We start from the raw sequence: 25,578 nt of genomic DNA on the forward strand, positions 1-25,578 counted from the left end.
ACCCCCCGGGCATGTGCCCTGACCAGGAATCAAATCATGACCACCTGGTTCATAGGTCGATACTCAACCACTGAACCACACCAGCTGAGCAAAAATAAATATCAAGATTTTAAAAGTTTCAACTTCCTGATTTTTATTTTTTATACTGATCCATGTTGGGTGGAAAGGGGCGGATATTTGCCACTGCCTGGTGTGACTGTGGCAGAGGACAGTTTGCGGATACTTCCTCTAACTATAGCATCCAGGCTTGGCAATCAAATAGGTAGTTTGATCATTTATATAATCATTATTTTTAAGGGAGTAATTCGATCCTGAAATTAAAGAGCTGATGTATGTAAACGGATACGATGTTCCCTTAACAATCTCATTGAGAAGCTACTTTTTAATTGCTTTGCTTATAATTTCAACTTCAAAGCCAGTAATAGCTTTCAAATTAATAGCTCATAGCCCATTTGATACTCTGATATTTAATTAATGAGTTCATAACTCCAGCGGCACATTGCCTTTCTGACAGCTCCTCCAGGTTGTTAGTTTCCATATTGCTGACTGTTGTCTGCGAGCCATTCTCTGGGAGGTCATTTTGCCTATGTAAGCCTTTTGAGCTGGATGGTGAAAAAGATTGGGCTCAATAAAAATGAAAGGTGTCCCTTTCCTGCTCAATGGGGTGGCTAGCTTTGTTAGACCTCTGAGGATAGCTGGAATTTTGTCTTGTGGTGTGTTTTTTCTTTTAAGTTTAAAATGCATCCTAAACGGATGCTATCCTCAATACCACTAACTAAATAATGCCATCTCTAAGGGGTTTGGAGATGGGCAGGTGGATAAATGAGTCCACATCCCTGCCTTCTTTCCAGAAGCCTTCCCACACCACCCTAGAGGCCACTGGGTGCTGACCAAAGTGACTCTCCTCGTCACTTTGAAGGAGGTGACAAACAGTAGCCTTTAAACTAAGGATGTGTTGGATTTTTAAAGGATTTTAACAAACAAAAAAGAAAATGATGGACATTATGAGAACCCTTTACAGAGAAAGCTCGCTGATCCCCGAAGGATAATTCCCACTCGCCATCAGCTTTTGTGATGGAAATCCTTCCATTGGGCAAGGCTTGGCCAATTTTCCTCTCCAGTTCACACAACAACACGTTTGCTCTAAGTGTTGATGACAAGGATGGGGCTTCTCCACAGCAGGCCACCCCTGCTCACAGGCTCTTCCTGCAAAGGAGGCAGGCAGTCACTCACGAGGCTACCTGGCATTCACCATCCCCTCTTTATGGGAACCAGCACCGCTTAGTATTGTAGCATCTTACAGGGTTTCCAAGTAAAGTAAATGTCTATGACACCTAATCTCCCTCTACAAAATCACCCCTGGATGTCCTCAATTATGACTCCTGGTATTCGGGCCACCATTTGAAATCAGCTTTTTGGAATTTAAAATTATGACCTTTCAGAAGACTCTACTGCAGGGCAATGACTCTGGGAATGTTTACGCCCCCAGTTATAAACCACTCCCAGGTTACCCACCATGGTTTGGCTGGTGGCCAGTTGGATGGAGAGGGTGTAGCAAAGGAAAAGTCCTGAGAGTGACAGAGGACCAGACCTTAGTGTGGATCAGCCAGTCCCCCTGTGGAGAACTAGATTATCCAGACACTTTCCAGGAATGGGTCTACACAAGAAAAAGGAACCACAGTGCCAAAGGAGTAGAGCGGGGCGGGGGAAGCAAACATATATGCCTACGTCAGTGTTTAACGGAGGGCTGGTCCTGCCGGAACGTTATAGATTGCCGTGAAGTTAGACGTAATTAATGATAATTGAAATAGCTGTGATTTATTAGTAGTATTTGGATTATTAAGATAAAGATAATTATAATAAAATTAGGTACTTCAAATAGTTATTGCATTAATGATTTTAATTTTAATGATTGCTTTTAAAATGTACTAGAAATAGATTTTCTATAAATAGTCTATAAATAATAAGAGCTGCCATGTATTGAGTGCTCACCATGCATTAGGAATCGGGCTGTGTTCTTCATTACCTTAACTGATTAAAACTGTTTTGATGGTGTAGATTAATGAGTAAAGGAACCCTTGTGAGTTTTGAGGGAGTATTTGCCTAGAAAGTTTGCCTAGAGGAAAGGATTTGCTAAAGAAATATTTCACTGGAATTCCACACAGGAGAACTTTCCATTGCAAACACAGCTCTTCTAAGCTGCAGCGCCCTAGGATCACCAGGAATAGAACGTTTGAGACAGACTCTGAGCACCCTCCATGGACTCCAGCCCAGGGAACTCCTTCCCATGGGCAGGAATAGGGGGCTCCTGCAACACATTCGACCTTAGCAGGAGCCCTTCCTCAGAGCCACCCCCAAAACTACAGCACAAGGCGTTTCTGCTTTGTTCTGAGTCTGGCTCATCTAAGTCTATTATCAGCTTCTGAATACGGTGCCTGCTTGTGCAAAGAGAATACAGGTAAGTGGAATTATATATAAAAGTTTGTGATATATAAACCTGCTAAAAACTACGAGTCTATTTTCTATATGGATTGTCCTTGAATTTGTAGAGTCAGCAAACAATAAAAAAGGCGTTATTTATCAAGTCCTTAGGATGTGCGCGGTACTGCCAAGCACTTGGTGTATGCTATGGCCTTTGAGTGAGTTGGTAATATGAGCCCCATTTTACTTGTGAGGTGACTGAGTCTTAAAGAACTTTCTTGATTTCCCCAGTATCATGCAGACAATATGTGGTGTAGCTGAGATTTAGGTATGTGGGTATGTATAGTATCGCTTAGCCATTAAGCTATCAATTGTATACTAGTACTTGGGTAGTTTGAGATAATGTTCCCTGTGTGTGTGTGTGTGTGTGTGTGTGTGCACGCCTTTGCATTATGAGCCTCTGAGAATAGGGGCAGCTCCTCTCACAGCACACAGCAGTGTTATGTATTTAATTAGCACATGCTTTGATGATGTTGATAGCATGCGGCACTTTCCTGTTTTCTGCTCTGAGATACCTGTCAACAGGAATCAGGATCCTTCCTCTTTGTACCACTGGGGAACTAGCCATAAGGTGTGTGAGCAAAGGAAAAGTCATTCATCGAATTTCAGGGTACCTCTCTGCTCTTATTTTCTTTCTGTATGTGAACACAGCTGCTATGAAATTTTGAATATTTCCAAAGCCCTCCTGTCTACTGAGTTGAAATCTTTCCCCTTCATTTACTCCATGAAACAGTTTATTTTTTCTAATCGAAAGCCTCATGAAAAGGTACAAGATATTAGAATTGTTTGACACTGTAAGATTACTACTCTGATTCCGCTCTCAGATTCTGCTCAACACAACTTGGGTAAAACTATTAGAGTCATCATATACATAAATATAAAGCCTAACTGTTAAAACAAAGAAAGGTTACTTATTAAACCCTCTGGATGTAATTTTCAAAAGGCATTTGTTCTTCCTCAGAGACAAATTTTTAAAATATATTTATTAATTGAGTTTAGAGAGGGAAGAGAGAGAGGGGAAAGAAAGATAAATATAAAATATATCTATTGATTGATTTGAGAGAGAGAAACATAGATTGTTCCACTCATCTATGCATTCATTGGTTGATTCCTCTATGTGCCAGGACTGAGGATTGAACCCGTAACCTTGGCGTATCAGGGCAATGCTCGCCAACTGAGCTACCTGGCCCGGGCATCAGTAACACATGTTCCAAGTTCCTTCCTTGTCACAGAATCAGGTCAAGAGAGCCCTTTGTGTGGACACATTAGTTTGGACACAGGTACACTGAAGCCCAAATGAGACTTCTAAGCAAAGCTCATTGGGCATTTCCATTATTCTTCTTAATGATCGTTTGGAAGGTATAGTACTTTTTTTTTTTTTTAAGTTTATGGGATGGTAGCTTGCAGTTGGCAAAGTAAATCAGAGGAACACCCAAAGTTAGGCGCGTGAATAAAATACAAGAAAAACATAGTAATGACTAATAGATGTAAATGCCAAGAAATTTTCTTGTCTTTGAAATTAGACATCTGTGCCCTATTTTTACATGCTCATCACCAAAAGCGTTTTAGCATGTTTTCCCCAGTCTGTCAGCGCAGACATATTCTGAAGGCCTTGAAGCTTTAACACCTTCACTGCTAACAGAGATGCCCTGGCAGCCGATCTCATGAAACATCTGCTGAGAGAAAGCCATGTGGGATGCAGACCCCACCCCGAGAGCTTTGTTAGAGGGCTTCACACACGGCTGCTCCTCTGGTGAGAGAAAGAACTGTGTTTCTGGGTCACGTCTGCAGGAAGATCAGCTTGGGGGACACCGCATCACCCCGACAGGCCTCCGCTCATATGGATTCACCAGTTCAGAACTTGGCCTCGAGTCTGCACAGGAGGAGGACAGCAGATGAAGGGCTGTCTCCAAACTGAGCCGCTTCAAGGCCACACATGTTTGCACAGCTTGCAAAGCAGCAAGAGCGTGGGCCGTCCTCTCTGCAGAGAGCCAATTGCTCTGAAGTGCTCCCATCTGACCAGGGATGATGCTTATGCAGCTTGCTTAGCCTCGGAAAGCTTCTGGGGAAGGATGATAGCCAGGGTCTTAGGAGTCTGCTCTGCCCACTAGAGTGAGCCTTAGTCAAAGGCAAATGGTTTTTAGAGGACCTCCAAGTTCCCAATGCTTCCAAAACGACAAACTCACTTATCTGCTACCCCTCTCCCCCGCACTCTGGGAAAAGTTTGTCTTAATAATGAGAAATGGCCTTAAAATCAGAACCCTCGATGTGGAACAAGAGATGGCAAAGGTATGTTGGAGTGGAAATGTCTGATACATTGTTCTAGAGAGCAGGATGAGGAAGTTGACCCTCTGAGAGGTTGGTGGTAAGAGTGAGGAGGAGGAGCGGGGAGGCACAAACCGTAGCAGAGACGTAGTCAGGGAACCCAGGTCTGTGCTTGCGGCTGTGTTATTAAATCCCAAATCCAAAAGCATATTCTATGACAATATGTGTCTGTTCTTTTGTTGAGCATTTTACATCATATCCACTGGCTGGTTCATTTACCCAATACTTCTATCAAGATCTTTCCATTTTATAAATAAAGTAACTAAAGGCTCAAAAGAGATCAGTGACACACAAACTTAGCTAAGGGAGATGCATGAAGGGTGTTGGGAAGTAAATGGAATGGGGAGTTGGACAAGCCTAAGACATGAAGGTGACCTTGAACCAGTTATTTGATCTTGAGCCACAGTGCTCTGTGCTTCAGGTTCTGGATCTGTGCTATGGGGATGAAAATACCCTCTTTTCAGAGTTGTTATGAGGATAAGTGTTAAAGGACGTGTCTAAGCTTACACAACTGGAAAGGAAGCAACATAAGAAGCACACAGAGTAATTCACAACACACGCTAAATACACGTCCACTAGCATGGGAAGTGGCAGAGCCTGACTGCCACTCAGGCCTCCCAGGTCTGTGTATTCTATGTCCTGTCACCGGAGATGCTGTCATCGTCACGCTGGACGGTTGCACAGGAACTGGAACATTTGGCCATTTATGCTAGTTTGAGACACAATTGTAGCCAATGACGATGTCAAGATACTGGTATATCTGGGGGAAATTATTCATGTTGATCATAGCCCTCTCTTCAGGAGAGAGAAGCAATTTCTGGAAATGGATCTCAGCATATCCTAGGAGTATAAGGAAGTTACTCCCGTACACACAAGGTTTAGTCTGGTGATCTGTGCTTCCCAGAGTCCTCCATTCACTCACCCTCAGACCTGGGATCATATGCAGGCAACTTGTTTCCAAAGGATAGAAACACTTCAACAAAGGCCAAATGCACATCTATCCAGAACGCAGGAGGGTTGGTAGTTCAACTATTTACACCGACAAATCATCCTGGAATTAGCTCTCACTTTCCTGCCAGGAACTGAAAATTTCTCTCTTGAGTTTAGGAGCTTGCCAGAGAATCCTGCATTCTCTATGGGAGAATTACTGGAGCTACTTATTTGATTCTTGTAAGTGAGCTTTATTTGGTTATTTTAAGTAAGAACTAAACATATGACCTCACATTTGAAATGATTTTTGACTAGCAAGATTTTTAAAATTTAGTACTGGTTGCCAAATGTTTACTATGAAGGGTGGTGACTGGTCAAATTGAAACTCATTCTTAATTTTTGAAATTAAAATCTCATTTCTTAACAAACATTAAAGAAAAATCATAATGGAAATTAGAGTGTGCTTAGAACTAAAAAAGCATATGCTGCATATCAAAAGTGTAGAATGAATTACAGCCTAACAATGATGGAAATTTCTAATCTTAAATATTAAAATAAAAAAGTCTAAAAATGCATTCATTTTGAGGTGTGTGTGTATGTGTTTGTGTGTGTGTGTGTGTTTTGGTTTAGAGAATGGAAGATGAAAGTGGGACAGTCTAAAGCAAAATAAAACAAAAAGAAAAGTGATGATACATTAAGAACCAAAGAGTATGATAAACTTCTAGCAAGATTTATCAGGAGTGAAAAGAGACACAAGATGTGTCCAGAGGGCTTATTTTGCCTAAGATAGCTCACACCTATACCCACGGTTCCAGCATAAGCAACAAGAATGCCCACTTTCATTCTCAAAAGCCTCAGGGTTCGATTTGTAATTACATAATCATATTTGGACCATTGCACTGTTTACAGAAGAAACAAAAACATTGCATAATTAAGGGTGAAGCTCATTTTAATCCTTTTTATAAGTCCTGACATCTGAGACTAAAATTTTGGCGGGGGGGAAATGGTTTGATGCTCTAAGAAAGTGAATTGTATGAAAAACTTTAGGGTGCCTAGGTTTATCAAGAATGGAGACATTTAGGGCAAACATTTCGATGGGGAAGAAATAAGGAGGGGTGACTGCAGTCGGCTTAGGCACTTTACTGCAGTTGTTTAGGCCAGTGGTCGGCAAACTCATTAGTCAACAGAGCCAAATATCAACAGTACAACAATTGAAATTCCTTTTGAGAGCCAAATTTTTTAAACTTAAACTTCTTCTAACGCCACTTTTTCAAAATAGACTCGCCCAGGCCATGGTATTTTGTGGAAGAGCCACACTCAAGGGGCCAAAGAGCCGCATGTGGCTCGCGAGCCGCAGTTTGCCGACCACTGGTTTAGGCTACTACTCTGAATTTCGGTTATGTGGGTTGTAATTCCAGCTTCATCATTTCACCCTGGAAATATAATAGTAAAATTAAATAGTCAAAACTGAACAGGTTAGTATGGGCAGCCCTCATATGACTAATGCATAAGAAAGGAATGCACGTGCCCTGAGTACTGAGGCAGAATTGGAACAATGACTAATCTGAAATAATATCTACAATCCTTTCTTGGTCATTTGCTTACTTTTTTTTTTTGCCTATGTAGAGTGTGAGATATGGGGTAAAGACCAGGAACTAGCTATTATAATAATCAGGAAAGAGGTTGTGAAACAATCTGTATTCATTTACGGTATTTCTTCCTGCTCAGATGGCATAGATGCTCTTTAAATCACTATACACATTTATAGACTCTGTCATTCCATCGAAAGCATTAATGAAACCTTATTGAAGACATTATACTACTAGGTCAGGACAGAAACCACACTTGGAGTCTCATACAATGAATGTATGCGTAATTTCCCTGAGGGTTGATAAGAGTTGCTTTAGCAGGTAGAGTTGGCCGAGGAACTCGCAATATCATGATCCTGATAACCAGAAGTTTTCAGGGTTCAACACAATCCATCATACGAGTGTCTACATGCTATGTTATTCTGCCTAGACTTCTTCATGCATTATATATAGGTTAAAAGAGATTGCCGTAAATAGCAGGTTCACAGAAAGGACAGATTGAACATTTGAACTCTTTGCAAAAGGGAAAAAAAGTGAGAGAGAAAGACCATTTTTCACTTCCTTCCTTGACTCCCCATCACCCTTCTAATGCCGGCAACTGCAGAAGCAACATTAGTTCTACATTAAAATTCGATAAGCCTTTCTCTTGATTCCAGTCTGACAGATCTCCCGCATGGCAGAGAAGCCACGGGGTTGAATGAATGTGTTTCTAAACAAATTGGGTTAGATGCTGCTTTTGCTTGGCTTACTTAAGATTGATTGCTAATTAATTGGTTTAAAATTGCTCCTTTCCTAGTGGAGCAAACTTGGAGCAGGGCTTTTCAGATTTTGTGAGATCTTCAGAGAATTGGGTGCAGAGGGGGAAGAAAAGTCATGAGAAATAGATGTTTTTCAAGGGTCTTGTGTCTAAAGAATGGAATGTGGTCTCTTTTGAACATCCCTCCAGCAGGGGGCCAATACATTTAATGATGAAAAATTACTCCATGGTCAGAGTTGAAAAGGAGTAACAAGTGTGTTCTCTTCTAAAAAAAATGCAGAAAAATAAATGTTCATCCTTCCCCCTTCTAAATCAAAATCACTCATTTATGGACTAACCAGCATATGCACAAGTGAATTGGCTCTGGTGGCCTAGACCAGTGGTCAGCAAGCTCATTAGTCAACAGAGCCAAATATCAACAGTACAACGATTGAAATTTCTTTTGAGAGCCAAATTTTTTAAACTTAAACTTCTTCTAAGGCCACTTCTTCAAAATAGACTCGCCCAGGCCGTGGTATTTTGTGGAAGAGCCATACTCAAGGGGCCAAAGAGCCACATGTGGCTCGTGAGCCACGGTTTGCCGACCACTGACCTACACAATGTTTGGTAAGTGGGTGCAGAGTCAGAGTGGGCAGAAATGGTACCTGGAAGAAGCCTAAGTGACAGCCCCGGGGGTAAGTCAGCTCAGGGTGAGACTAAAAAGACTGTGCAGAAGAAATCCCAACACCACTTATTCAGGTCCCAGTAGAATACAGCAGAGCATTACTAAAAACCCCAGTTAAATGAAACACACCCCTTTTGTACTCCTGAGGTAATGTGAAAATTTCTGCATAATTAACTTGTATTAAACATAAAGGACATTATTAATATTATTCACGATGTATTCATTTGTTTCTCACAACCCCTAACATATGTGATCTGATATTTCTGCTGCATCTGTTTCTATTCCTCTAGAATCTGATAAAAGTTTCTGTAGAACTTGGTGCAAGCTTAAATATTTTTAAAATATATGAGGCCAGACCGAAGACATGGGATTACTTTGTCATTGTTGTTGTTGGGAGGTACAAGGACATAGATAACTTTATCTGGTTTTACATTTTGTGTTTTCTGGGAGCATGAAAAATATTTCTAATGTATATATTAATTTAATGTAAGTTTCTGGACAATAAATAGTTGTTGATGGAAATAAGACAATCAGATAGGAATCCTATTTTTTTAAGAACGTATATATTTTATAGGCAATAAAATGATAATAATTCTATTCAGTAAAAGTTACAGGGTTCAAAAGCACAAATTAATATGTTAGTTGGATTAGTGGAGACCTTTCAATGGTGGAAGTCAGGGAAAGCCCTGGGTGGGACTTCAATTTGTGTAAGTTGTATGTATTCTGTGAAGAATTAAGAAAAGCACCCATATGGGTTAAAGAAGGGACAAGTACACAGAACATCAGTGACCTGGCTGCAGTGTAGGGTCTGTGAAGGAAAATGAAGGAATAAGGAAAGAGATTCTTGAGGGTCAGATGGTCAAGGGTCTTAAGTGACCCTTTGAAGAACTGGGGCTTTGTTCAGGGATCAATGGGAACCTACTGAAGACTGATGAACACAGCTATAGGCAAGGCAGAATAATTAGGTAATGGTATTCAGGGTGGATTCAACTAGGGGGAGCCCAGTTAGGGAGTCAGGGTTAGTATTAAAAGTGTGCCAGTGCCCTGGCCAGTTTGGCTCAGTGGATAGAGCATCGGCCTGCAGACTCAAGGGTCCCAGGTTCGATTCCGGTCAAGGGCACATGCCTGGGCTGTGGGCTTGATCCCCAGTGCAGGGGCGTGCAGGAGGCAGCCGATCAATGATTCTCTCTCATCATTGATGTTTCTACCTCTCTTTCTCTCCCTCTCCCTTCCTCTCTGAAATCAATAAAAATATATTAAAAAATAATTTAAAAAATAAAAGTGTGCCAGCAGAGAATCCTTTCAAGATGTATACTATCATCAGATCATCACCATTACACTTTAAATATCTTACCATTTTATTTGTCATTATACTTCAATAAATATGGGGACAAGGAGCATGCCAGAGAGCAGTACAATGGGTAAGAGGCACTCGCTCAATAGTGGAGGAGAAAGATGCGAGAGCAGTTGGTTTCAGGCATGTTGAATTCAAGTACCATAACCAAGTACTTACATGAAGGTGACCTAATTTTCAGAGCCTTTGATTACCCATCATTATGCCAAAGATTCTATATGTAATGGTACTTTAAAAAAAGTGTGAGTGCCTTATTTCACGCTGATTTTTGTTAACCTTAAAAAAATCATTTTCATACTTGAAGCAAATACTTTTCAACCTGGGCTATGCATTTAAATTTTCTGAGGAGTTCTTAAGACGAAGAAAGCTTAGAGCATCACCCCAAACTCTCTTGAGATGGTGCCCAGAAATCTATTTGTAATGTTCCCAAGCTGATTCAGATGTGTAACCTAGGCAAGTTTATGCTCCCACACGGAGTGCAGTCCTACATTATCTGCTGCCTGTGACTGCAGGAAGGAACAGCAATTAGTGCAATCACAGATACTTAAGTTGGGTGATTCATAGAACATTTTTAAATTTTATGAGAATCCTAAAGCAGTTTATGATTATGCATTTTGAATTATTTTTAAAACATTTCACTTTCTTTTCTCATTGGTGACAAGATTATTCTTGAACATTCATATTGAATGCTTATTTTTTAAAAAGGTCATTATCATTTAATTGATGGAGTTAGAAATTGTTTCTTAGTGTCCATCTGAAACTACTGGTTTGTTTGTGTGTGTTTTTTGTTTGTTTGTTTCTTTTGCTTCTAGTGTGCATATTGAGGGTACACTAAGAAGTGTAGCAGAGTGCCCCAAATAAGGCTGTCACACCATGTGAAGCAGAAACTCAGTCAGTTGTGTCTGAAAATATCGAATCTTAAAACACTGTTCAAAAATTGAAAAAAAAAATGGAAGAAGGCTTTCTTGCAAGAGAACACATGCCAGAGAACTGAGGCAACACTGAAGAAACAAAATAGGTTAATGAACAGAGAGAAGCAGGCGCTGAACACACCTGTTTGAACCCTGAGCCAAGGCGTGCATTTTAAATCTTGTCCCTGGGATATCCAGATTCTAGTATATTCCATTTTTTTGTTAGAGTCCGTTTCAGTTTAGGTTTTCTCTGAATTTACATTATTGTAATAGACAGTGATGGCATGGTGTTATCTAAGATTTTATTGACACTACTGCATGCCACCAAGTTGGAATTACTACACATTTGTTAAAGGAAGACCCAACTCGCTTTCGTTTGTCTCATTTTGGAATCTGGTGATTTTTCTCTGCACAATCCCTCAGGATTCTTCATTATTTTTCCAAGCATGTTTCTTACTTGCCTTGAATGTAGGCAACTCTTGAATGTAGGTCTTTGTGAGCCAGAACAAACTTCTCCCTTAGGGATACTGGGGGGAAAAAAAGAAAACGCATTTCACATTTCCACACTAAAGGACATTTTCCTCAAGATGAATTGGTAACCTTCACATATTGGATGACTGACTGTTCAGACCTAATTTAGAAAAGAATGACTTCAGACCTGCTGAAAAATACATGGAATACATGGCCTTCCAAAAGACCCCTCTGGTGGGCCAGTCTCTCACCTTGGACCCTGGATCACAACCTTGGCCTTGTCAAGGACTTTGTTCCCTCATTTATTCCTTCTCTTCTGTTCCAGCCCTCTTTGCTCTGTTGTTCTTCTGTTTCTTTAAACAAAGAAACATGCCTTAGTATCTCTCATTAATAAGAAAATATATAACCAGCAAAACAAAGCAAAGTCCCTTTTCTCCTCAGGTTCCTCTGGGAACATTCCCATGTTTCTGCTTCCTTTTAGGGCAATCCTTTTCAAAACAGTTCTGTCCACAGTGTCCCCAGTCCCTCCCTTGTCAATCTCCAGTACAATTACTGTCCATATCTCTCCACGGAAAGTGTTTTTTGTCAAGGGACTCTCTTCTGTCCTTGTCCCAATCTCTTGTTTCTCCTTAATGAAGGGTACTTCTCTCTTGGCCTATTTGATACCGTACCCTCTTCCTGGCCTTCAGGTGACTACTTTTGTTGCCTTCTTGACTTATTTCTCCTCATCTACTTTTTGTCTAAATCAGGAACTGCCTCGCAGAACAATAAAGAGCCCTCATTCATCTCCACTCTCACCCCTAAGGTGGTCTATCTTACCAGAGTCTTGACAAGTATCTGCAAGGTGATAACTGCCAAATTCTCCTGTCTTCAGCTGAGATTTCTCCACGAGCCTGGCAGTACAGATTTTAAACCTGTGTGCTGTAGGTCTACATTTGGGTGTTTCAAAGCTATTGCAAACTTAACATGAGCATACTTTCTAATTTTGAAACTTTTCCAGAAAACACTTTCTCCCTTATTCTTCCTCCTCTCTTTAAAGGGTGTCTTTTTTCCTCATTTGGCCAAATCAGATACTTGAAATATGCCCTGGATTTTTCTCTTTACCTCACCCACAAAATCAAATTTCTTGACAACTCAGTGTTTCTACAAAATATGCCTTGAACCCATCCTTTCCTCTTGATAATGATTCTATGACCATATTTTCAGAAACAGTCATATTTCAAGACAATTTCTATAGCTTCTTAGTTGGTCTTTCACATTCAGTCCATTATAATCCATTTTCATAACAACTGGCAGACAATTTTTCCAACATAAGTAAAATCATATATTCCCAATTTAAAAACTATCAGTGGCTTCCCACTCATTTGAGAAGAAAACCCAAATGCCTTTCCTTGGCTAACTTGGGTTTACCTGGTCTTCCCCTAGTCTCTCCAATCTTATCTCATGACAGTCTCTCTCTCTCTCTCTGTCATGTCCTTTCTCACATCAGACACTTTGCATTTTCTAGATGCTTCAACAGAATTGTAGTTCAATTGCCTCATATTTTCAGGTTCTTACAGGCTGTTTCCTTCTCATCCTTCAGGTTTTTGTTTTTTTTTTAATTCTTTATTGTTGAAAGTATTACATACTGGAGGCCCAGTGCACTAATTCGTGCACATGTGGGATCTCTCGGCCTGGCCAGTGATCAGGGCCGATTGGAGCCAGCCAGGGGGATGGACCGTGGGAGGTTGGCCAGCCACGGGAGGTTGGCTATGGGAGCACACTGACCACCAGGGAACAGCTCCTGCATTGAGCATCTGACCCCTGGTGGTCAGTCTGCACCATAGCAACCCATCATAATGGTCACTTAGGCTTTTATATATGTAGACTAGAGGTCCAGTGCACAAAATTCATGCACTGCGGCGGGGGGGGGGGGGGTCCCTCAGCCCAGCCTGAGCCCTCTTGCAGTCCGGGACACCTCAGGGGATGTCTGACTGCTGGCTTAGGCCCCAACCCTTCCCCCCACCCCCCCGGGGATTGGGCCTAAGCCAGCAGTCAGACATCCCTCTTGCAGTCTGGGGCTCTCACAGTCCGGGACCCCTCGGTCCTTACTGCCCACTTGCAGTGGAGGCAGGAGACGCTCCCACCACCACCGGCTTCTGGCTGAGCAATGCTCCCCCTGTGGGAGTGCACTGACCGCCAGGGGGCAGCTCCTGCATTGAGCATCTGCCCCCCTGGTGGTCAGTGTGCATCATAGCGAACAGTTGTTCCACTGGTAATTCCACCATTGGGTCAATTTGCATATTAGCATTTTGGATATCCCCTTTTTCCCCCATTGTCCTCTCCCAGCCCGCCCCCACCCCTAGTTCATGCCTGCCCAGCTCCCCACTGTGTCCATTGGTTATGCTTATATGCACACAAGTTCTTTAGTTGATCTATTATCCTTGCCACCCATCCTCCCCTGCCTTCCCTCTGAGGTTTGACGGATGTTCCATGATTCTGTGTCTCTGGATCTGTTTTTATTCATCAATTTATGTTGTTCATTATCTTCCATAAATGAGTGAGATCATGTGATACTTATCTTTTTCTGATTGGCTTATTTCACTTAGCATAATGCTCTCCAGGTCCATCCATCATCCTTCAGGTTTCATCTCAGTCCACACCACCTTATCTCAGGAAATTCAACCCAACATGTGATTTCTATCACCGAGATTTCTCTTGTCAATGATAGCACTTGCCACAAGTCTGGAATTAATATGTTTGGCTATTGCATATTAGCCAAACACAATAAATAATTGTTGCATGAATTAACACCATAATTTACTGGGCCTGAAAAAAAGAAGTTGTGTATGTAATGGTTACCAGTCTTACATTGGCATGGACATTTTTCACAAAGCTAAGATTTCACTTCACTGGTACTGTTTGTTTGTGTGCTTTTAGTCTTCCATTTTTGGTTGCCTGTTTATTGAATTTATTGGGGTGACACTGGATAACAAAATCATACAGGTTTCAGGTGTAAAATTCCACAACACATCATCTGTACACGCTACTATGTGCTCACCACCCCAAGTCAAGTCTCCTTTGATGCAGTCTAGAGATCATAGCTTGGAGGAGAGCTGGGAAGTGTTCTCTATTTTGTAGGAGGTTGGACTAATTTGCCAATAAATTTAAAGTTTGGATGAAGCAGAATGCATAATTAAAATTTTAATAAAAATGTTTAAATGATAAAATCACATTGCTCAAACAGTAAATAAGCAAGAAAAGTAAACAAATGAGGAGAATTTTACTTGGCAATTTTTACCCCTTTTGTAATCCTGCCAAATCTTCTTTGGCTCCCTGGAAACCAGATGGTATTAAGATGGTCCCAGTGTTTGCAAGCCAGGGGGAACCAGTGGGTACCCTCCAGTCAAGAGGCTAACTAGTAACTACAGGGATTAAAGTGTGTCTTCCTACACTTGCCTGATCCCTTCAAAATCTTCCCTCAGAAAATTGTGTTAATATATTTCAGGATCTGGTTGCAATTTTTTTGACATCGGGCTCTAATTTAAGGTTTTTACACATGTGCATAGTTTTTTGTTTTTTTTCTGTTTAATTGGCTCCAATTCCTTGTATGGGAAAGTGAAAATCAAAATAATAAAACATGATTATCTGATAAGAGAAAATTTAAATGTTTCTGATCTCTTCAGGTTATCTTGGGTCTACATCTAGAGTAAGGTTAGAATTGTGACTGGTTATAAACTAACTTAAAGAATGCTAGAAAACAGTGAAAAATGTTTCATGAATCTCCAAACTTGAATTAGCATTTGTATTAATCACAATGCTTCTCACCTTAATAATTGGCTGAATGGACCAAGAGCCCATGATACCTCATGAGTAACAGAACCTTGGAGAAGTGCCATAGAGAAATTAAGGGAACTCATTACAAAGAAACAAGCTAAGGACATTGTTAGCAATATAATGTATTGATATAAATCAAGGAAAAGGCTCATGTAGAGGGTAAATCAGGAACATATTATAGTGACAAGTATAAGTATCCAAAGTTGCTGTTCATTGTACCAGGAAGTTCCAAGTTCATGACCTAAACTATTTACTCTGATTCTTTAAGCCCACTATTCAATATTGATCTGTTTAAGGAATATGCCTTATTTATATTTACATTATAGATATTGACAATGGCTATTGTTTGTAATGTTTATTTGGTTTGGATGCTGTCCTTTTAGAAAGAAGCTGGATAAAATTCTATTAAGAACTGAGCATGTACTTGACAGACACCTTTCTTGCCCTAAATGTATATTTGTTTATATTATAAATCTGCTAATCTTTATTTGTTTTTAGAAATTGGTAGTACAATTAAAATACCGTGTATTTGAAATTAAGCATAGTTCTATTTAGTGGAGGTTATTGTAACTTTCAGACGAAGGACAAAGGTATATCTAAAAAATTCTGATGACAAAGCTTTAATCATATTTTAAGCTTTCAACTCATCAGTAAAATTTAGGAGGTTTCTCAAGCTTTCTATTAACTTCACAAGTTATGTTGAGTATCAGGATAAGAAGAGAGAACAAAATTATCCCAACTTTTTATACATTCCCTATTAATATGTGTGTGTGTGTGTGTGTGTATTTGTACACACTCTCATATATATACAATACACATTAGGAAGAACTAATGACAGCCATGATAAAACTGTTTATAACTAAAACACTGATATACCTCAAATAGTAAAAGAACAACATAGCAATTTCTAGGAATGCTAAGAAGGCAATTTCTTATTGAAAAGTTAAGCAGCCATTTAAAGATTGCATCCGGTCCATATATGGTATTTTTGTTTTTTTCACTTTTACTTTTTCTATAATGGGACAGTATTTTCCCTAACCATGCTTATCACTGAAATGAAGGAACATAGGCTTAACTTCAGAAGAAAGTTGGGAAAAATTTGTTATTTAGATTAGGGAGATATAATCAATTTTTGCTAATAGCTAATAGCTGGTATTACAAATTATAGCCAGGTGTTTCTACTTTAAAAATTGTTTTAGATCTTAAATGTGATATGCAAATACTGGTAGGGATTTATTATCAGTACTGTTATTATAATAGATATATTGGTGGGGAGTAATTTGAGTAACTATAATGCATGCTATTCAATGACCTCATAGGTATTTCTGCTCTTTGGAAACCTAACTGTCTCCAACCGGCACTAGCATTTCGTGTCTCTCTTCATCCAGAAGTGATACATGGAACAATTAACACAGTTCTAAAAATGATATTGACTTTAGGAAGCTGATTTTATTCAAGAAAGCATAATAAATGCATCATTAAAGTAATGCTTTGATTAAGGAATTTGGTTTGTTGTAGTTTTATTATTAAAAGTGAAGATAATTTCAAGTAATCACAATTAGAAAAATTTTATGTAGAACAGAAGATATTATAAGCGGTAGCTTATAAGGAAGAGCTGGAAGCACCTTCACAAGGAACTACTTTTAGCTCTACATGATGAATCACTGTGCCCCTGTGCATCTGATACTGCACACAAGCGGTGGTCCAGTCACAGGTGAAGCATGCATTTTGGCCTCAACTCTATAGATTCTTTTTTTTTAAATATACATTTCTTTTCTTTTTTTCTTTTTATTTTTAATTGTGAGAAAGAGAGAGGGAGAGAGGGAGGAAAACATTGATTTGTGGTTTCACTTTATTTATGCATTCATTGGTTGATTATTTTATGTGCCCTGACCTGGGATCAAACCCACAACCTTGGTGTTTCTAGACAGCACTCTAACCACTGAGTTACTTTGCCAGGGTTCATCTTTATGGATTCTGATCCAGAAGTTCTGTGTGAAACCCAGAAATGCACACAGTGCTTGAGGGGATTCTGATGTTAGTGCTTGCATGGAAGCATGGATCTAAAATACCTTCCCTCCAGCAAAGACCTGGAAAGGGCTTCCCTGTGGCCTTGCTCTTTCTCTGCTGAATGTTTCCCTTGCCTCCCTGGCTCATTTCAACACCCTCTGGGAAAACTTTGCCAATCACCCTTGTGGGAACCCTTTCAGGTCCCGGTGGTTCAGGGTTCCAGTTCAGGGTTCGGGTTCTGGAGAAGGCCGCACACAAATGAAAAGAGACTTGGAAAAGTATTAATTTGGAAATATTGGGAGCCAGGCAGGAGCCTAACTCTAGTGGAAGGACTAACCCTTGCTCTGGCCTTGCAGTCCCTTTTATTGAGACTATGGAATACGCCCATAACCTTTAGGCAGGAAATTCCAATAACAGAAATTTACATGAAACAAACAGAGGTGGAGGCTGCTTCAGCTAACAATGTTTCAACTAAACAGTGAGTGATTAAAACATTTAAGGTTGTTGACCAGCCTTCCCAGTTTCCTGTCCACATCTTTCTATTAGTGGGACAGTGATTGGTTTCCCGCACACCCTCAGCAAGTCAAAGCTCCTTCTCAGAGTTGACTACCTGTCCCCTCCAGGAATACTGCCTTAGTGCATTGACTATACTAATTTTATTTTGTTTCTTATTGTCCCAAACTAGTTTGTCAGCTTTTTGAGGGCAATGACAAAACTTCTATTTTCTTTTTAATTTTTTTTTAAATCCTTGGTGGGAAGGACAATGCCTAGTATATAGGAAACACTCAATACATAATTAAATAAATGAATGCATTAAAATGAATGAATAAAAACAACTACCCAACTAAAGCTGCTTCTGTATAATGATGGCTCTGACTTTGAAAGAATATGAAACACACGGAAACATCATTTGGGAGGACCTGTGTTCTTCCTTTGCGTATGCCCTACTTCATGCTCATTCTGCATTCTCTGCATAATGTTTAAGAACGTACATTCTTGGCAGATATCCTGGTTTATGACTAAAGTAACAAGTGGCTGCCAGTCCAGAGTCATTAGTATCTATTGTGTAAATCTATATTTAGTACCATAAAATGTAATGGAATCCCAAATTACTGATCATAAGAAATAGCTGATTTTTAAATACTGAGAGTAAAACATTGTGGTAAGTGCTTTAATTATTTTTTCCTTGAAACGGATGGTTTTATTGTATCTGACACTATTAAGAAAAATGAATTCTTTGGGGAACTAAAATCTGAAAGGGCTGCACATTTTAAGTGCTTTCTCTTTGGGTGAAGATTTATTTTATTTTAATGTGGGACCACTTAGTGAGTGAGAAGGTTGTAAAAGACTTTTGTGTGCACATTAAATTTTTATATGCTCTATGTTCTTAATATTTTACAATGTATATCATTATGTATTTCCAGAAAAAGTTGAGGATCCCTCAGAATGGAAAGAAGTACTTAAACTAGCCATTTGTGTGTGCCTACTATGTGCTAGACAGTTAGAAACCTGCTTTGTGTATGTAAATAGGGGATTTGGGAGGGTTCAGTGGGAGATGGTTGCTGCATGGTGGATGGTTTTCCTTTTGAATGAGAGACTCAAGAGTTTGAAAAAAACCTTCTGACACCTGTTTTAATTCTTCCATTAATATCCTCTAAGGGGAAGTAAATTGTGCACAGCTTAATTTTAAGGTAGACCTATGCTCATGATAAATATGCTCGATTAAACATATAACAGGACAATAAGAGATACATTTTGAAGGTGATAATCATCACAACCAATCGCCTGAGCTTTGCTCTTGATTGTCTGAAGCTGTCCACCTGGAACCCCAGGTACACTGTTGACTCTAAAGCTGTGGTCTCCTAAACTGGGAAACACTAGCAAAACTGTAAGTTCTCCTGGTCAGTAAGGAATTTAATCAACCTGGTTTATGGAAACACTTCTGAGGGAGACCTTCTTGCCACAGAAATCAAGTAGGATTAGTGGAAGTAAGTTTTAGATCAGATTTGATATTTAATACAATAGATGATTATACTATTTCCACTTTTCCCTGTGGATCCGAGGCAAAGGGTGTATTTTTAACTACACCAAATGTGATATATTTTGCAATCATTTTTTTGCATTCCGAATGTATTTGGCATTTTCTTGTATCACTTGAGCTAATGAAATCCCAAGATGCAGCCTGTCTCAAAACTTCACCTACACATTTCTATCCTGGTTAGAAAACAATTAGAGTTCCTTCTCCACAAATTTCTGGTTTTTTGTTATCTATAAAGAGTAACTATTGCCAGTAGCTACTGAAACAGCTTTAAATTGGACGAAGGATTATATTTGCAAAAGTATGATTAAATTAAAATGTATGTTGTTATTGAAAGAACGTTCTGATAGAGTATCAAATGCAAAGACAAAACTATTTTGTGTAGGACTTACATGTTTTGGAATTAAAGCTGAGGTTCAAACACTGTTCTTGCCAGAGAGCTGGATGACTTAGGGCAGTCTACTTCTCTGAGATTCGATTTCCTAATTTGTGACATTTGTAAAATAAAATGACATCTACCTCAAAGAGTGGCTGGAGATATAAAATGGGTCAAGAGTTTTGAGCACCTACTCCAGTGCCTGGAACACACATCAGCAGGCTGGGATTTGGTGTTGCGCCCTTTTCCCACCCCAAAGTGAGACCCTTGATACCGCCATTGAGAAAGGACCACAAATTCAACATTTTATCCAATATAAACAATAGGCTCTGGGTGCTTTACAACTTTCACAAGGGTGCATAGTCAGTTAAATAGAGCAACTCAGTAGCCAGCCATGCCACAGATGCCCTTCATATGATACATTAGCATCTTATTGTTGTAAACATGCTGCAAGTCTCCTCCAATCATTGCTGCTTTATCATTTTTTTTTTCACATTAGAAACCGAACTGAATAATGTAGAACATCTTTATTAAAATTTTGGAATTCATCAGGACTTCTAAAAGATCATATCCATGTGTTTTAAATGTGTATACACCTGTGTGTGTGTGTGTGTGTGTGTGCGTGTACACATGCATGCCCATGTGTGTTTTAAAGAGCTTGTCCCTTGAGTACATTTGAGAAAGTGCTCAGGGAAATATTATACAATATTTATACCCATAAATCTAGTCTTTCTGTCTACCCATCCATCTTCGTTAGATTCTCCATTGAGATCTAAATCTCGGGCTTTGTGTGGTACCAAATCAAAATACCTCAAGGTTTTGGAACCTTGGGCACAAATTATACACACACACACAGTGACACACACACAGTGACACACACACAGTGACACAGACACACACACACAGACACACACACACACACACACACACACACACACACACACCCAGAATGGCTAAAGCACATGGCACTTCGCAAAGTGAAGCGCCGAACTGCCTTGTAAACAATTCTTGACTGTCTAGCAGCCATGGGCAAACTACGGCCCGCGGGCCGGATCCCGCTGTTCTATCCGGTTCTCTTGCTCTCCCCTCCGCTCCTTTACTTTGAATTTATATTAGTTCACACAAACACTCCATCCATGCTTTTGTTCCGGCCCTCCGGTCCAGTTTAAGAACCCATTGTGGCCCTCGAGTCAAAAAGTTTGCCCACCCCTGGTTAGAGCATATGTGGGGGGTGGGGATTATTCTGAAGATGAGTTCTCCACCCAAAATGACAAATGTGTATTTACTTAATTTTCTAATTATATTTTTCAAATCTGGAAATTTAGCTATTGCCTTTGGTCTTTTCTTTTTCTATCTCTTTGCACACTGTGATCAGACCCATTTTAAAGTTTGTTTCAGGTATTGGAAGTTCTAATTTATATGTTGTCTTGAGGAAATGTTACCAAGCTGAAAAATCAGTAACCTGAACAAAGCAAGTTCTGAGCTCTGTTTTGGCTGACCTCTGTCCCTCCTCCAAATGCAAATAGTGTGACTGTATTTATATGTAGGCGCTTAAAAGAGATCAATACGGTCAAATGAGATCATAAGAGTGGAGCCCTCACCCAGCCTCATTATAAGAAGAGGAAGAGACCTCAGAGAGGAGTCTCTCTCCCTGCTGATGGGCATGGAGGAAAAGCTATGTGAGGACACAGCAAGGAGGCAGCTGTCTGCAAGTCAGAAAGAGAGGTCTCACCAGAACCAACATTGTTAGGCACCTTTATCTTGGACTTCCCACCTCCAAAACTGTGTGAAAATGAATTTCTGTTGCCTAAGCTACCCAGTCAATATTATCTTGGCATGGCAGCCTGAGCTGGCTCATACACCACCTATAATTATAAATGGTAACTTATCTTTAAAATATAAACTTTAAATAAATTTTAAAAACAATTATAATTGCAACGTTTACAGAGGTAAAAGAAGAAAATTTACATAAATGCTCATTAATTATCAGAGCAAAATTACATTTCTTATAACAGAGCTAAATCCATTGCAAACCTCACCCTCACCTGGCTGGGTCCCAATGTAAACATATTCGAGAGCTAGGAAATATATAACAAAGACAGTTTAGAAAGTTAATGGGAAAATTCAAAAGAAAGAATGGGATCACTTGTTAGGGGAAATAAAGAGAGATTTTCAGTCATGTTCTTATGTTACATGTGATGCCAACCCCAGACTATGATATAAATAATCCAGTAAGCCCTTCTGCTACCAGGTGGTTGTATGACTGGGGGAGGGAATGAGAGACAGGGATGCTATGTTCATGCATTGAGTTATCAGTGACTGGAGCATGCAGTCTTGAGTGTTGGACTTATGGAAGTAGGACTATTACAAAGTGGTACCAAAGTGCCTGGAGAGAGAGATTTGATGTTACTGGTTGCTTGAACCTCCAGGGAGTTTACCGGAGTGTTTAGAAGAGTTGGCTGCCTCCTGACTTAACTCAGACTCTGACTTCAATTCTTGTCTAAAACTTAGATTCTCCCCAGAAAAGAGTCCTGCATTGTTTCTGGCCTCAGGAAATATTGTTAACCCCATATGCATTTCTGAACTGAAGTGTCATAATGTTCAATAGGAAAAGCCCTGAAATAATATTGCTATGTTCGGAAGAAAGAGGACCCAGGCTTTATTGTTCTCTTTCTGTAAGGGTGAGGTCAGCAGCTGAACTGCTCCTGCCCCAGCCCATTGGGATGTTCTGTCTTCTCCTTTTCCTCCTTGACTTTCTGCAAAGAGGACCAGCCCTTTTCACTGTGTACACAGGTTTGGGGCAACTTAGAATGTGGCCTCTTAAGAATCTTGGGAATACAAATTTATCTCCAGAAAAGTGAGATGGGAATGAGTAGTGTTTTTTCTTGGGGCCCCTGTTTTGTGTGGTTTTAGATTTCCTACACTCCCTTTCCTCACAGGAAAGTGGACAGCAATCGAGGATTATGAATATTCTATGCAATAGCCATATGAGATGAACTCTTTGCATCAATTTTTAAATTAAAAAAATAATAATGATTGCTTTTGCTTGTTGCCATAAATTTAAATAATGTTTGAGCATAATTCTTCCACTCAAGGTGACATTAGTGATAAACCTGGGATGGGTGCTCTGTAAATATTAATAACATATCAAAACATGTAATTTGTCACTCAATATTGCTACAAAATTGGCCTGAAAAATGGAATATGAGGCATCAGTGACCATCAGAACAAACTCAGAATGTGCCCAGATTTATTAAAAGAATTAGAGAAAAATGTTAATACACACTTTCTTTTTAAATGTCTTTGCATTATTTGGTTGAAAGATCATTTTGCATTATAGCACTACATTTTAAAGTCATTAACAGTGCCTTATTTTCTAGGAAAGCTGTTAAGAAAATGTAATTCAGTGATATTTTAATTGTTACAACTAACAAACGTTACGTTTATAATTAGGAAATAATGTACATTAAAATAATAATGGCTCGGGAATGTTGCCCTTAAAATTTAAAAAAAAATGCAAAATGGAATTGTAAGCAATGTAAATCTAACTCGATTTAAAACACATTGACATGATAGATAAAATGTTTAACTCTAACTTAAATAGCTATATAATGGGTGTAGTATACTAGTAAGAGTCTGTACTCAAAGTCATAAGCGCAGTTCCTGAGTAATGCAGAGAGAAAAACCCAGAGCCAAAGGATGGATGGAAAGTCAGGACCACCTATGGATGATCTGGTCCAATTGTTAATGCCAACAGAGGAAAATATGCCAAATTAATCTCAAACTTGGTAGGGAATAAGAACCAGGTTTCCCAGGTATAAATAGGGATTCAAACCCAGAATATTTTCAGGATCAGTGACTAAAGGCTATCATCCCCTTAGGATGTTAATCACTTTGATTAACATGAAAATAGGAGGCTTTCCCCACTGGAGAATCTATGCTTAATTTTACAATTTGACTCCCTCCTCCTGGGAGTGATTTCACTCTTCTCCAATTGCCCTGTATCACAAGACCTAGTGACTCACTGAAATGAGTTTACATGTAGAGAGCCATCCCATTATTTTGTATAAGAAATTATACTTTGTATTATATTTTGCATAAGAAATGCCTGCAGAACAGTTCGCTTCAAAGTGTTAAGTGAAGACAACCTGGACATGTTATATGAGTGCCTGTGAGGCAGTTAATAATGTTTGGGGTCAGGTCTCTTTATCCTAGCTAATAAAAGGGTAATATGCAAATTAACCGTCACTCCATCACAAAGATGGTGGCGCCCATAGCAGCCAGAGTAGGACGCTGGCGGCATTGCCCCAGCAACAGGAGCCCAGCGTCCCGCACCCTGGCTGCACGGAGGGAGGGCGGGGCCTCTGGGGAAGGCTGGGGCACAGGACACTGGCATCATTGCAGGCCAGGCTGAGGGACTCCCCCACCCACGCTGTGCATAAATTTCATGCACCAGGTCTCTAGTATAAGATGTTTGCTCTTCCATTAGGGAACCCAAGAGGTAATTAGGACTCAAAGTAGTACATACTCTGGTGAGCACTCAGTCAGGAGGTATGTGAAATAGGGAAGACCTTAGGGGAGATTACAGATTTGAACTGGATGGTCAGAAGGACGAAACTTTCCCAAGACAAGATAATTGTCCATGGTATTGATGATCAGAGGCGAAACCAAGCAGATCTGAGAGACAGAGATGTATGCTGTAAAGCAGTGGAGGTCAAGTTTGTCTATATAAGGTTGGCTCAGGTCATGCAAGGTTATGAAAGCCAGGTTAAAACTAGAGTTCAGTTGCAGATCAAGGGCCCCTGCAGATCTCTGAGCTTGGGAGTGAAAATAGTCAGTCCTGGGGCTTGGGAGTCAAATTGAAAACCTTTGGTCACTACATAGTGATTATTTTTTATGTGTTAGTCCTAGTTGGAATTGGAGACCTTTGGTTTAAGGGCCATTTTATGAATGACAACAGACAGCCTCAAGAGTCTAGCAAGCTGGAATGCTTCATGGAGAGACGGTGCCAAGAAAAGCAGATTCAATGTCATTCATTGCCACCCTGAACTTTCTTTCCGCACCCAATTTTCCTTTCCCTGATGATAGGCCTGGTTATGGAGGAGAAGTTGTACATGCAGAGCTTCTGCCCACTGCAGACATGAGCACGTGCCCTTTGACTTCTCACAACTCCACAAGAGAACATCAGTATTGTCCCTGTTACTATCATAGAAGAGGCTGAAGCAGAGAAATTAAGCCACTTCCGCAGGTCACCGTGAACACCTGTTCAAGTATGGATTAAAACTCAGGTTTGGGGGGGTTTGAATCCTGTGTTCTCTCAACTGCCACCGCCTTCCAAAGAGCCAAGGGCTATGGTACCAATAGCACAGCTCACATAGGATTCTAGCCACACATTCTGCTTTCCAGCCCCCATAGATAATCTAAATACTACTTGAGAGCCTACTCTGCTCTCTCTACAAAGGAAGCCTCAAGACAGTGATTTAGCAGATGAAATGGGCACTATTTAAAGGGGGACGGGGGGAGTGCAATTGGACCAAAGACAAGCATGGCTGTATCTGGAAATAGATGCTCTGCTCCACTACCTCCTCACTCCGTGTGGATATTTCCCTGGAAGCACCCAGGGGGCTATTATATGCAGTACTTAGATTATCAGTAAGTGCTGGGTACAGTCTGTGGTGGGCGTCTCGGAGTTGCTGAGGCAAGAGATAAGCTTGAGGCTCAGTCAATTGTGAAATTGGTTAAAGGGGAGAAAACAAATACCATCCCCCACTCTGTACATACATACATATGCAATGCCAACCTTCTTAGTGGGAAAAAGCGATTTTCTTGATTTTGAAATTAACCCTTTTGTTACTG

The sequence above is a fragment of the Plecotus auritus genome, assembly GCF_963455305.1.
Source record: "Plecotus auritus genome assembly, chromosome: 8".
Classification (NCBI taxonomy): Eukaryota; Metazoa; Chordata; class Mammalia; order Chiroptera; family Vespertilionidae; genus Plecotus; species Plecotus auritus.